Source organism: Triticum aestivum, chromosome 5B (assembly GCF_018294505.1).
Source record: "Triticum aestivum cultivar Chinese Spring chromosome 5B, IWGSC CS RefSeq v2.1, whole genome shotgun sequence".
Classification (NCBI taxonomy): Eukaryota; Viridiplantae; Streptophyta; class Magnoliopsida; order Poales; family Poaceae; genus Triticum; species Triticum aestivum.
The window spans coordinates 434,919,732-434,931,547 of NC_057807.1; positions in this window are offsets into that span (position 1 = coordinate 434,919,732).

Genomic DNA, 11,816 nt, shown 5'->3' on the forward strand with positions numbered 1-11,816 from the left:
CCCCGACCCCGTCCTTTATAAGGAGGGGAGCGGGAGGAACGGCGCCCCTCAGTCCTTTGTCATCCGCCTCTCCCCATCCCTGCTCCTTCCTCCCTTCAGTCATGGCGAGAGGGCGCGGTGATGTTTCATCGGTGGTGGCGAGGGTCTCCACGAGACAACGTGTTGCTCATCCCTAAGAGCTCGTGGTGGCGGAGCCAGCCGTTAGAAGAAGGGGGAGGGGGCGAGGTCGAGGCCTTCGGGGTGCTCGAGGAAGAGGAGGAGGGGGCAGCACGTCGGCCTCGCCTCTACCAGCGGACCCTCCCTTGGTGGAGGGCCACGTCGGGGACAACCCCTACGAGTTGTTCATTAGGCTGCGCCAGCCGGCGCGTCGTCGTCTTCGTCTCCCGACCCAATTTGCACGGGAGATGGAGCTGGACCCGCCGCAGGCGCTGAGGCTGCACATGAGGGGCTGTGGGAACAGCAGCACATGGGCCGACGTCGAGTTCCCAGCCCCTCACGTCATGTACCTTCGCCGAGGGTAGAAGACCTTTGCTCGCATACATAGCCTGACGGAGGGGCTCACTGTCCATTTCAAATTAATGGAGAGTGGCCTCCTCTCCGTCATGGTCTTTGGACACTTCGGGACTCGTGTAACATGCTGCGTGGAGAGCTCCTCTGATGACGAAGACTCTTCCTCAAGCGGGAGTGGCGAGGAGGACAGCGGCAGCAATGATGAGGGTAGCGGGCGGCAGGATGACGGGTCCGACTAGGCGTCGGGTGCGCCACTCCTGGGCGACACCGGCGACCCCATCATCCGTGTCACCGGCTCCTTGAACTTCTCGGGGTCGCCTTCTTGGGCGGCTAGCGTGGAGAGGCCGGGGAAGGCAAAGAAGGCGGGTGGCGGGCCGTCAAGTCGGAGAACGATGGCACCGATGCCTTCATAGCGTATTGACGGACCTCTGCCTCGTCTTCCAGCTCTTCCTCCGGCGCCACCCCCGCCAGCACTTTCCTAGGCGACCGCCGGCATGTTCTGTTGGCGCCTTCTGTTGCTCATACCTCGCCTAGGTGCTCCTTCTGCCCTTTTGCCTTCTTGTTTCATTTCCTGAGGAGAGGGACAAGAAAGGGATTACGGGAACCTTATCTTTTTTTAGTTCGTAAGCCTACGGGCCTTAGTCAGATTTAAAACTTGTAACCTCCCTGTTCGTGTTTACATTCATGTACAAACTGTACCTGTATGGAACGTATTAATGGAAAAAGGGTGCTTGTCGGGTCTTGTGTGTGTGAGCAAAGCCCATACCAAGGAACAAATCCTTGTTATTTTCAATATAAACAATGTTGCCATGCAACAGGCCTTGCCGTTCCCCCACTCCGTTCGTCCATACTCACGCCTTTGGCAGAGGCAGGGATGAAGTGGGGGTGGGCCCTACTCTTGCTTCCTTGTTGCCGCGGCTGCAACCATATTACGATCCAAGAAGTTCTTGGGTGATAGGAACGAGGGGAGCACAGCAGCCTTGGAACAAAACGAGGTTCCGTACGTTCCAAGTTCCATACGGAAATGTATAACAGGGGATGGGAAAACTCATCTGGATCTGCAGCCCCCAGCAACCCTAACTTGCCGTGGATGAACCTTCGTGTCTTCAGCCCTCGACAAGCTTGGCTTGCCAGGTCCGGAGTGCTGGCTTGTCCTCTTCCTTCCACTCGGCTTGCCGGAAACATTTATTTACCCTGCGAACCAAAGAGGATGGATAGGAACAAAGAGACGCAAACTCGACCTCTATGCTAGGCGTTAGTCATTGCTAAGCACTATCAACCTTAACCGAGGGAGAGACTCAATCTAGCATGCATGCTATAACTTAGGGCGCCAGCGCTTCCTTTATTTATGCTCAGGGTCTGCGTCTGGCTTTGTACAGAGGGTTACATGCCTTGCCGGCAAGGCTTGTACAAAAGGTGGCTTGTCGGGGAGCCCGGCAGCCGCGCCTTATGGGTAAAACTTGTGAAGATGCTCGATGTTCCAGGAGTTGCTCACTGGAATGGCATCTTCGGTCTCCAGGCGGACTGCGCCAGGCCTGGTGACTCGTGTTACCCAATAAGGGCCTTCCTACTTTGGCGTCAACTTGTTGGAATTCTTGGCCGACTAAACGCGCCAAAGAACAAGGTCGCCTTCCTCAAAGCTCCGGGCATGAACCTTGCGGCTATGGTAGCGACGCAAGGCTTGCTGGTAGTGTGCTGCTCTCACAGCCACCCGAAGACGATCTTCCTCGAGGAACGTTGCATCATCTTGCCGCAATTGCTCTTGCTCAAGCTCATCATAAGCGAGCACTCGAGGTGACCCGTATATGAGTTCCGTGGGGAGGACTGCTTCTGCCCCGTAAACCGGGGCAAAGGGTGTCTGGCCGGTGGCTCGATTTGGAGTCATTCTGATCGACCAAAGAAACGCCAGCAACTCATCAATCCAGCGCCTCCCGCTCTTGTGCAGCCTGTCAAAAGTCTTTGTCCTAAGGCCACATAGTACTTCTACATTTGCCCTCTCCACTTGGCCGTTGCTTCGTTGGTGTGCCACAGAGGCAAAACAGACCTTGCTGTCGAGGTCCTCGATATACTGCATGAAGGTGTGGCTTGTGAACTGCATGTCGTTGTCGGTGATGATTCTGTTCGGCACACCAAAGCGGCAAACTAGCCCCATGAAGAATTTGACGGTTAACTGTGCGGTCACCTTCCTCACTGCTTCCACCTCCGACCACTTTGTGAACTTGTCGATTGCAACTTACAAGTACTCAAAGCCCCCGATGGCGCGGGGAAAGGGGCCCACTATGTCGAGCCCCCAGACCGAAAATGGCCAATAGAGAGGGATTGTCTGCAAGGCTTGAGCTGGCTCATGAAGTTTCTTCGAATGGAACTGGCACGCTTCACACTTGGTTACTAGTGTCATCGCGTCTTGGAGGGCAGTGGGCTAGAAGAAACCTTGCCGGAAAGCCTGGCCAGCAAGGGCCCTTGACCCTATGTGGGAGCCACATATGCCTCCATGTATCTCCGCCAACAGCTCCAGTCCTTCCTCCTGGGAGATGCACTTCAATTTCACCCCATTCGGTCTTTTTCTATAAAAGACGTGGTCAAAAAATTGGTACAGAGCAGACCAGCGGGCTACTCTCTCTGCTTCTTCCTGCTCCTTAGGAAGCTCTCCTATTTGGAGGAATCGAACGGTATGCTGCGCCCATGCTGGATCTTGTGGCTCGACGGCAAGGACCAAAGGCATTTCTTTTACCGCGGGAACGGTTGCCTCCGCGGCGAGGGCTTGCCGCCTCACCGGAGTCGGTTGTCCCATGGCAGGCTCGGCGTCCATGGCAACTCCTTCATCATCGGCTCCAGGGAGCTCGGTGGGGAAGTACTTACTGGGGCTTAGCTTCCTCCGCTTGTTCTGTTCTGTTGATGGTTCGACGGATGGTTGAGTTAACCGAAGCACAAAAGTATCTGGCTCCACAGGTAGCTTGAGGGCAGCACGCTCTGACAAGTAGTCGGCGATGTCGTTCTCCATCCGGGGGACATGCTCTGCCTATATATCGTCAAAGCGCTCCTCCGGTCTCCTCACTTCATCTACGTAAGCTTCCATCAATGGGCTCTGATAATCTTTGTTAATCTGCCTGACGACAAGGTGCGAATCACCCCTGACGATGAGCTTCTTGACTCTGAGGTCTGTCGCGATCCTGAGACCGGCAAGCAATCCGTCGTACTCAGCGGTGTTGTTCGTCGACATCTCCCTGGGTAAGTGCATTTGGATCATGTACTTGAGGTGCTCTCCGGTGGGTGCGACGAGCAGCGCACCAGCGCTGGCGCCTTGTAGCTAGAAGGCTCCGTCAAAGTACATGATCCAATTGCGACTCGTTTCCTTGTGGGGAGAGTGGTCTCCTGTACCTCTTCGTCGGGCGTCGAGGTCCTTTTTGCAACGAACTCTGCCAAGACTCTGCTTTGAATTGTCGAGGTGCTCTCGAACTTTAAACCAAAACTTGACAGCTCCACGGGCCATTCCACAATCCTCCCCGTTGCATTTGGGTTATGCAGTATCCATTGCAACGGGAGGCAGGTGACAACGGTAATCTCGTGCACTTGGAAGTAATGACGCAGCTTCCACAAGGCCATAAGGAGGCCGAAGAGCAAATTCTGCACACCGGAGTACCTCGACCTAGCCCCCTGCAAGAGGGAGCTGACGAAGTAAACTGGGTGCTGCGCCATTTTCTTCTTCGGCACCACTTCACCTAGTCGCGCGGGCCCTGTTGCACTAGTATCAGCCCTTGCCGGGGACTCAGTCTTGCCGGGACCGAGCCCTGCCGGGGAGGGTTCTGGCTCACCATCCGTTGATTCTGCCGTTGCTACTGCCTCTTCGTTGACCTCTCTCTGCACCACCAGTGTAGTGCTAACCATTTGATTCGTTGCCGCTAGGTACAGCAGTAACGGTTCTAGTGGTTTGGGCGCAACCAACACTGGGGTAGAGGAGAGGTATTTCTTCAAATCCTGCAGTGCTGCCTCGGCCTCCGGGGTCCACTCCATTGGGCCCGCCTTCTTCAAGATCTTGAAAAAGGGAAGGGCATGCTCGGCGGACTTGGAGATGAATCTGCTCATGGCGGCAACGCAGCCAGTGAGCCGACGCACGTCTTTGATCCGCTTAGGTGCCTCAATTTGCTCGATGGCCTTAATCTTGTCTGGGTTTGCCTCAATCCCACGCTGCGACACAAAGAACCCAAGAAGCTTGCCGGATGGGACTCCAAAGACACACTTCTCAGGGTTCAGCTTGAGGGTGATCTTGCGCAGGTTTGCAAACATCTCCTCCAGATCTTGTACAAGTGTTGCTTTGTCCTTGGTTTTGATCACTATGCCATCCATGTAAGCTTCCATATTTCTATGTAGCTGGGGCTCAAAACCAATTTGGAATGCTCTTGCAAAGGTCGAGCCAGCATTCTTCAACCCGAAAGGCATCCGTAAAAAGCAATACATACCACATGGGGTGATGAATGATGTCTTCTCTTCATCTTCTATTGTCATGAAGATCTGATGGTACCCTGAGTAGGCGTCGAGGAATGATAGCAGGTCACACTCGGCCGTGGTGTCAACAATCTGGTCGATGCGCGGCAACGGGAAAGGATCCTTTGGACAAGCTTTATTGATATCTGTGTAATCAATACACAGCCTCCACTTTCTGTTTGCCTTGCGCACCACTACCGGATTGGCCAGTCACGTCGGATGGAGCACCCCTCTTACCAGGCATGCCGCCTCTAGCTTTCTGATCTCCTCCGTGATGAACTCCTGCCTCTCCAGAGCTTGCTTCCTAACCTTCTGCTTGACGGGTCGTGCATGAGGACAGACATCAAGATGGTGCTCAATCACTTCCGTGGGAACGCCGGGCATGTCGGATGCTTGCCATGCAAACACATCGACATTCGCCCGCAGGAAACTAATGAGCTTGCCTTCCTATTTGCTGTCGAGGGTGGAGCTTATGGTAAAAGCTCCTCCCGAGCCGTCCTCCCTGACGGACACCTTCTTGGTCTCTGGTGGTGCAGCTCTAGACTTCTTTCTCTTGCCGGTGGAGCTCTCTGGCACGTCCTCGACGGGAGCGCAACACCCCGAAGAGGTGCGCTTGGCGGAGTGGGTGCGAGGAGTCTCGCCGGTCTTCTTTCCTACCGGGGCTTCATCGGTAGGAGCAGGTGCCTTAGCGGCGGCTGCTTCAACCGCTTCCCAGTAGAGTTGGTCACCGCAAATCAACACATCTTTCTTGTCGGAGGGGGCGGTGATGATGTTCATCGGCCATGTCATCTTCAGTGTTTTGTAGGCGTAGTGAGAAGCTGCCATGAACTTGGCTAGTGTCGGGCGGCCGAGAATCCTGTTGTAGGGCAAGGGGATCTCGGCTACATCAAACACAATCCTCTCCATCCTATATTTCAACTCGCCTCCAAACGTCACAGGCAGCGTGACATTTCCCTTTGGCTGGCTCCTCACCGGGTTAACCCCTTGAAAAGTGCCCGTCTTCTCGAGGTCCCCATCAGGGATCTGCAGCCTCTTGATCACAACGGGCGAGATCAAGTTCAGACCGGCCCCGCCGTCAACTAGCATCTTCGTCACCTTGAGGTTGCGGATTCTTGGGGAAACCAACAACGGCAAGCACCCGACCGCAGTAGTGCGGTCAGGGTGGTCCTCGGTGTCAAAGATGATAGGCGTGCTGACCACTTCAGTGGCTTCCGCGCTCGAGTGACGGCTCCACCGCTGTGATCTCATGCGCCCACTTCTTGAGCTGGCAGTGGGATGTATGCAGCGAGGCGCCACCATCGACGCACATGGCCTCTGTAGCTTTCTAGAACTCGTGGTCGCCATACTCATCGTCCTCGTCATGATCATCGTCTTCGTGCTTCTTGTCGCAGCCCCGAGCGGGCCTCTCCTGCTGATTATCCTTGTCGCGGCGGCCTCCTTGGCCGCCATGCTTCTTGTCGGATCCTTCGCACCCTCTTGGCCCTTCTCCTTGTCCTGCCGCTCATACTCGGCTTTCTGCTTCTCAGCGAGCAGCTCAACTTGCCGGCAGTTCTAGAGGTCGTGGCCATTGGTGCAGTGGATCTTGCAATACTACTTGTCAGAGCCCCCTGGCTTGTCGGCAACCGCCAAGGCCCGGCAAGCAGCACACCCGGCAACATCCTTGCTGGGGTCGCTTGCATTGGCCTTTTTGGCAGTGCCGGTGTCGTCGAACCCCTCGACGGCAAGCACGGTCTTGCCCTTGCGCTTCCTATTGCAGTGCCGGCCCTTCTTTGCCGGGGCGGCGGTGTCACCCGTGCGTTTCCATGCCGGCGTCTTCACCGGGGTACTTCCTCCCCTCGAGCACACCGATCGGCTAGAACATAAAGTTCGGCCACATCCCTGACTTTGTTCATGGCCAGCTCCTCATGCATCCTGCGGTTGCGCACATTCTGATGAAACACACTGATCACGGCGGCAGGATGAATTTCTATGATGTTGTACTGCACTCGGCTGAACCTTTGGATGTACTTGTGCAAGTTTTCTCCTTCCTTCTGGGGGATGATATGCAAATCACTCGCCTGGCCATGAGCTTGGTGGCCTCCAGTAAAGGCGCCAACAAACTCATGACATAGATCCGCCCAAGAAGAAATGGAGTCCACTGGCAAGTGCATCAACCATGACATAACATTGAGCTTGAGTGCCAACGGGAAGTAATTGGCAAGCACCTTATCGTCACGAGCCCCAGCAGCTTGCATCGCGATGGTGTAGATGTTAAGGAACTCCGATGGGTGAGTCTTGCCGTTGTACTTCTCTCCAACGTCGGGCTTGAACATGCGGTGGGAGGGCAACTAGAACTGCCGCAGCTCACTGGTGAAGGCCGGACAGCCCACCTTGTAGAGTAGGCCACCGTAGCCTCCCGGTGCTGGGTGGTCCATAGTGGGCCCTACCCGCCTGTCCGACTGGTGGTGTGCATCGCGTCGACGCTCGATAGTAGTTCGAGCGTCTTCATGAGCTCGCTCCCGAAAAACTTGACGTTGATCGCGGTGGGTTCGCGGGTCGGACAACACTATGGAGATATCATCACGAGCGTCGTCGTGATGGATCGACATCCGCGGTGGTTGGTGTGGAGGAGGGGAGTGCACAGTGGCTGCATCGCCTCTGGCCCGTCCACCGCTGGCATGCGGTGGCTTGATGGAGCGACGGCCTACGGGCCCTGCCGGTCGCATCTCATCTTTGTTGGCGGTGCCGATGAGGCTCCGGACGGTGGCTCTCCATTCGTCGAGCTTCTCCGCAGCAGGAGGAAAGTCGAGGAGCAGCTACGCGCGTGCTAGGGATTCTGCTGGTGTGGGCGGCGGCAAAAGCTGCGTGGACCGTGATGCGCCTTGACTTCTAACTACGTTAGAAGGAGCTCCATCCCGGCCCTGCAGCCGTCTGCTATTTTCGCCAACACCTCAACGCGAATGCTGGCCCTCCTCGTCACGTGAAGGGCGCACGGGACTCTTCCCAGAGCGGTGCTCAGGGTCACCAGCGGGGCGGCGCTGCTCATCGCGCACGACCTGAGAAGAGCTGATACGTCTCCGTTGTATCTATAATTTTTTATTGTTCAATGCCAATACTATTCAACTTTCATATACTTTTGGGAACTTTTTATATTATTTTGGGGACTAACATATTGATCTAGTGCCCAATGCTAGTTCCTGTTTATTGCATGCTTTATGTTTCACAGAAACCCAATATCAAACGGAGTCCAAACGGGATAAAAACGGACGGAGAATTATTTTGGAATATTTGTGATTTTTTGGGAGGAAGAATCAACGCGAGACGGTGCCCGAGGGGCCCACGAGACAGGGGGCGCGCCCAGGGGGGCAGGCACACCCTGGACTATCGTGGGCACCTCGTAAGGCGGTTGATGCTCTTCTTTTTCCACAAGAAAGCTAATTTTATGAGAAAAATCTGGGTGAAAGATTCACCCCAATCGGAGTTACGGATCTCCGGATATAAAAGAAACGGTGAAGGGGGGAACGCAGAAATAGAGAGAGACAGAGAGATAGATCCAATCTTGGAGGGGCTCCCGCCCATCCCACGCCATGGGAGCCAAAGACCAGAGTGGAAACCCTTCTCCCATCTAGGGAGGATGTCAAGGAAGAATAAGAAGAAGGGGGCCTCTCTCCCCCTTGCTTCCGGTGGCGCCGGAGCGCTGCCGGGGGCCATCATCATCACCGTGATCTTCACCAACACCTCCGCCATCTTCACCAACATCTCCATCACCTTCCCCCTTCTATATTCAGCAGTACACTCTCCCGCAACCCGATGTACCCTCTACATTAACATGGTGCTTTATGCTTCATATTATTATCCAATGATGTGCTGCCATCCTATGATGTCTGAGTAGATTTTCTTTGTCCTACCGGTGATTGATGAATTGCTATGATTGGTTTAATTTGCTTGTGGTTATGTTGCTGTCCTATTGTGCCCTCCGTGTCCCGCAAGCGTGAGGGATTCCCGCTGTAGGGTGTTGCAATACGTTCATGATTTGCTTATAGTGGGTTGCTTGAGTGACAGAAGCATAAACCCGAGTAAGGGGGTTGTGGCGTATGGGACAAAGGGGACTTGATACTTTAATGCTATGGTTGGGTTTTACCTTAATGATCTTTAGTAGTTGCGGATGCTTGCTAGAGTTCCAATCATAAGTGCATATGATCCAAGAAGAGAAAGTATGTTAGCTTATGCCTCTCCCACATAAAACTTGCTATCGGTCTAGTAAAGTAGTCAATTGCTTAGGGACAATTTCACAACTCCTACCACCACTTTTCCACACTCGCTATATTTACTTTATTTCTTCTTTATCTAAACAGACCCTAGTTTTTATTTACGTGCTTTTTATTATCTTGCAAACCTATCCTATCACACCTACAAAGCCCTTCTAGTTTCATACTTGTTCTAGGTAAAGCAAACACTAAGCGTGTGTAGAGTCGTATCAGTGGCAGATAGGACTTGAGAGAATATTTGTTCTACCTTTAGCTCCTCGTTGGGTTCGACACTCTTACTTATCGAAAGAGGCTACAATTATCCTCTACACTTGTGGGTTATCAAGACCTTTTTCTGGCGCCGTTACCGGGGAGTCATAGCGTGGGGTGAATATTCTCGTGTGTGCTTGTTTGCTTTATCACTAAGAAATTTTTATTTGCTGTTCTTAGTTGGTCTCTATCTTTAGTTATGGATATGGAACACGAAATGTCAAAAAAATAGGTGTACTTGCTACTCATGGAGATGGGGAACCTCCAAAAACCCTCGATGCTCGTTATGTGAAAGAAATTATGTACTACTTTGATAATCCTGAGAAAACCCCATTCAATTATGTTATGGGAGACATGTTGGATCAACGCTAATACTTTAAGGATTATCGCTTGAGGGAAACTATTATGGGATCAAATTTATATATTGCGTTGGTATGCTCGGGATCTATGCTTGAGATATGATTATACTTGTTGCTCTAGGATGAAGGCCCCACACCTTCCCTTTGCATGCAAATTTAATGATAATAAAACCTTGGCTTCTTATTCTAATGGTATATATGATTACTATGATGTGGAACAAATAGAAGAATTCGTCGCTTTTAAGGGTGCTTATGAAATTGAATCTTTGTTTGAAAAGTATGAAGCTTTTGATGATGATGTTTATAGGCCTGAAAATTATGCTATATTGAAATATTGCTATGAGAATTATGAAAATAACTCCAATATTGATGCATTTATTGAGAAAGTCTCCGCTGTCCAAGAAGAGACTAATATTTTTCACGAGTCTATGGAAGAAGAAATTGATGAAACTGTGAGCTCATCGGATGAAAAAGATGATGAGGAGAGAGAAGAACAAAAGGAGGAAGAGCGGATTGATCACCCGTGCCCACCTTCTAATGAGAGTAACTCTTCAACTCATACATTGTTTAATTCCCCTTCGTGCTTACCGAAGGATGATTGCTATGATGATTGTTATGATCCCTGAGTAAGAGGCACACGGCCCAATGCACGACGACAATTGGACAGCATCTCCGGCATTAGGGAGGAGGGCGGCTATGAAATTGGTGCGATGGGGGCGCCATGGAGGTGGGGCTGAGGTTTCGCGGCTCAGGGGAGCTTCTCGGGGAGAAGGTGATTTGGCGCCCACGAGGTATGAATGGGGGCGGGCGGGGGGGAATTGGGAGGGGAGTGGAACCATGTCTTACGGACGCATTTGTCTGAAATGTGAGGGGGAGTTACAGTTCTACCCTTGCCTATAGGCTTCTCAGCTTTGGTCTATGTTCTGAGGGTCGGGGATAGTAGAGTAACTTTGCTTCTCCCCAAATAGTGGGCGGGAGCGATTTCAGGCGAGGAGGGCGTGTTTTGAACTATAGTGGGCGCGAGCGATTTCGGGCGAGGAGAGCATTTTTGAAATAGTGGGCGCGAGCTATTTCGGGCGAGGAGAGCGTGTTTTGCCGACCATGGTTTATGAATTATTCGGCACATGTAATTTCGGCTGAGGAGAAGGCGTGCTTGGATGAAGTTACGAACCTACCCTCGATGTACAACAGGCCAATTGATGCGTGTCCCACATAGGATGGTAATTTCGCGTCTCCCATTTATTTGCTCGGGCGAATTCCACCGAGCAGAGAGGATTCTTAACGGTTCGTTCAAATTTTGGGAGAACGAGCATCCACGTCTACCTTACCAAGTCGATTCGAATCAAATTTTGAAATATTAGCTTGCCCCTTCTTTTTTAGATGGAGAGATGATGCTCGGGAGTAATGTGTTTTTACATGCTCGTTGCTAGCGATTTACTATATGACAAATAGTTGACCCACTCAAAAACACGAATCAAACCCAAAATGAAATATCTCGATTCAATGAACTAGCTCGTTCAGTAGGTCAGAATAGTGAACTAAATCCAAAATTGAACACCTCAATCGAGTAGCATGTTGTACAGTATTATAGTACTCCATGAACATGTTGAAAGTCAAATTAATGAACTTGTTTGATATACGCATATATCCGTTCATGTGTGGATTGCAGACAACATGTTCTCCAATTTAAATATTTGAATGCAAGTTTATATCGAAACATGGTTTATATCAGTCTTTGATGCATAAAACGCGACCTCCCCCTCTCCCGGACTCATGGTCTCTCTCTCTCTCTCTCACTCACTCACTCTCTCTCACACACACACACTCTCTCGCCGACAATCTTCAATTCTGTCACACGCATCCGACACAAAAACCTTGTTGGTCCCTCTCCCTTTCTCTCCATCTCTCTCTCTCTCTCTCTCTCTCTCTCTTTGTGTGTGGGGGGGTCTTTCTAGTTCGCATTCATATA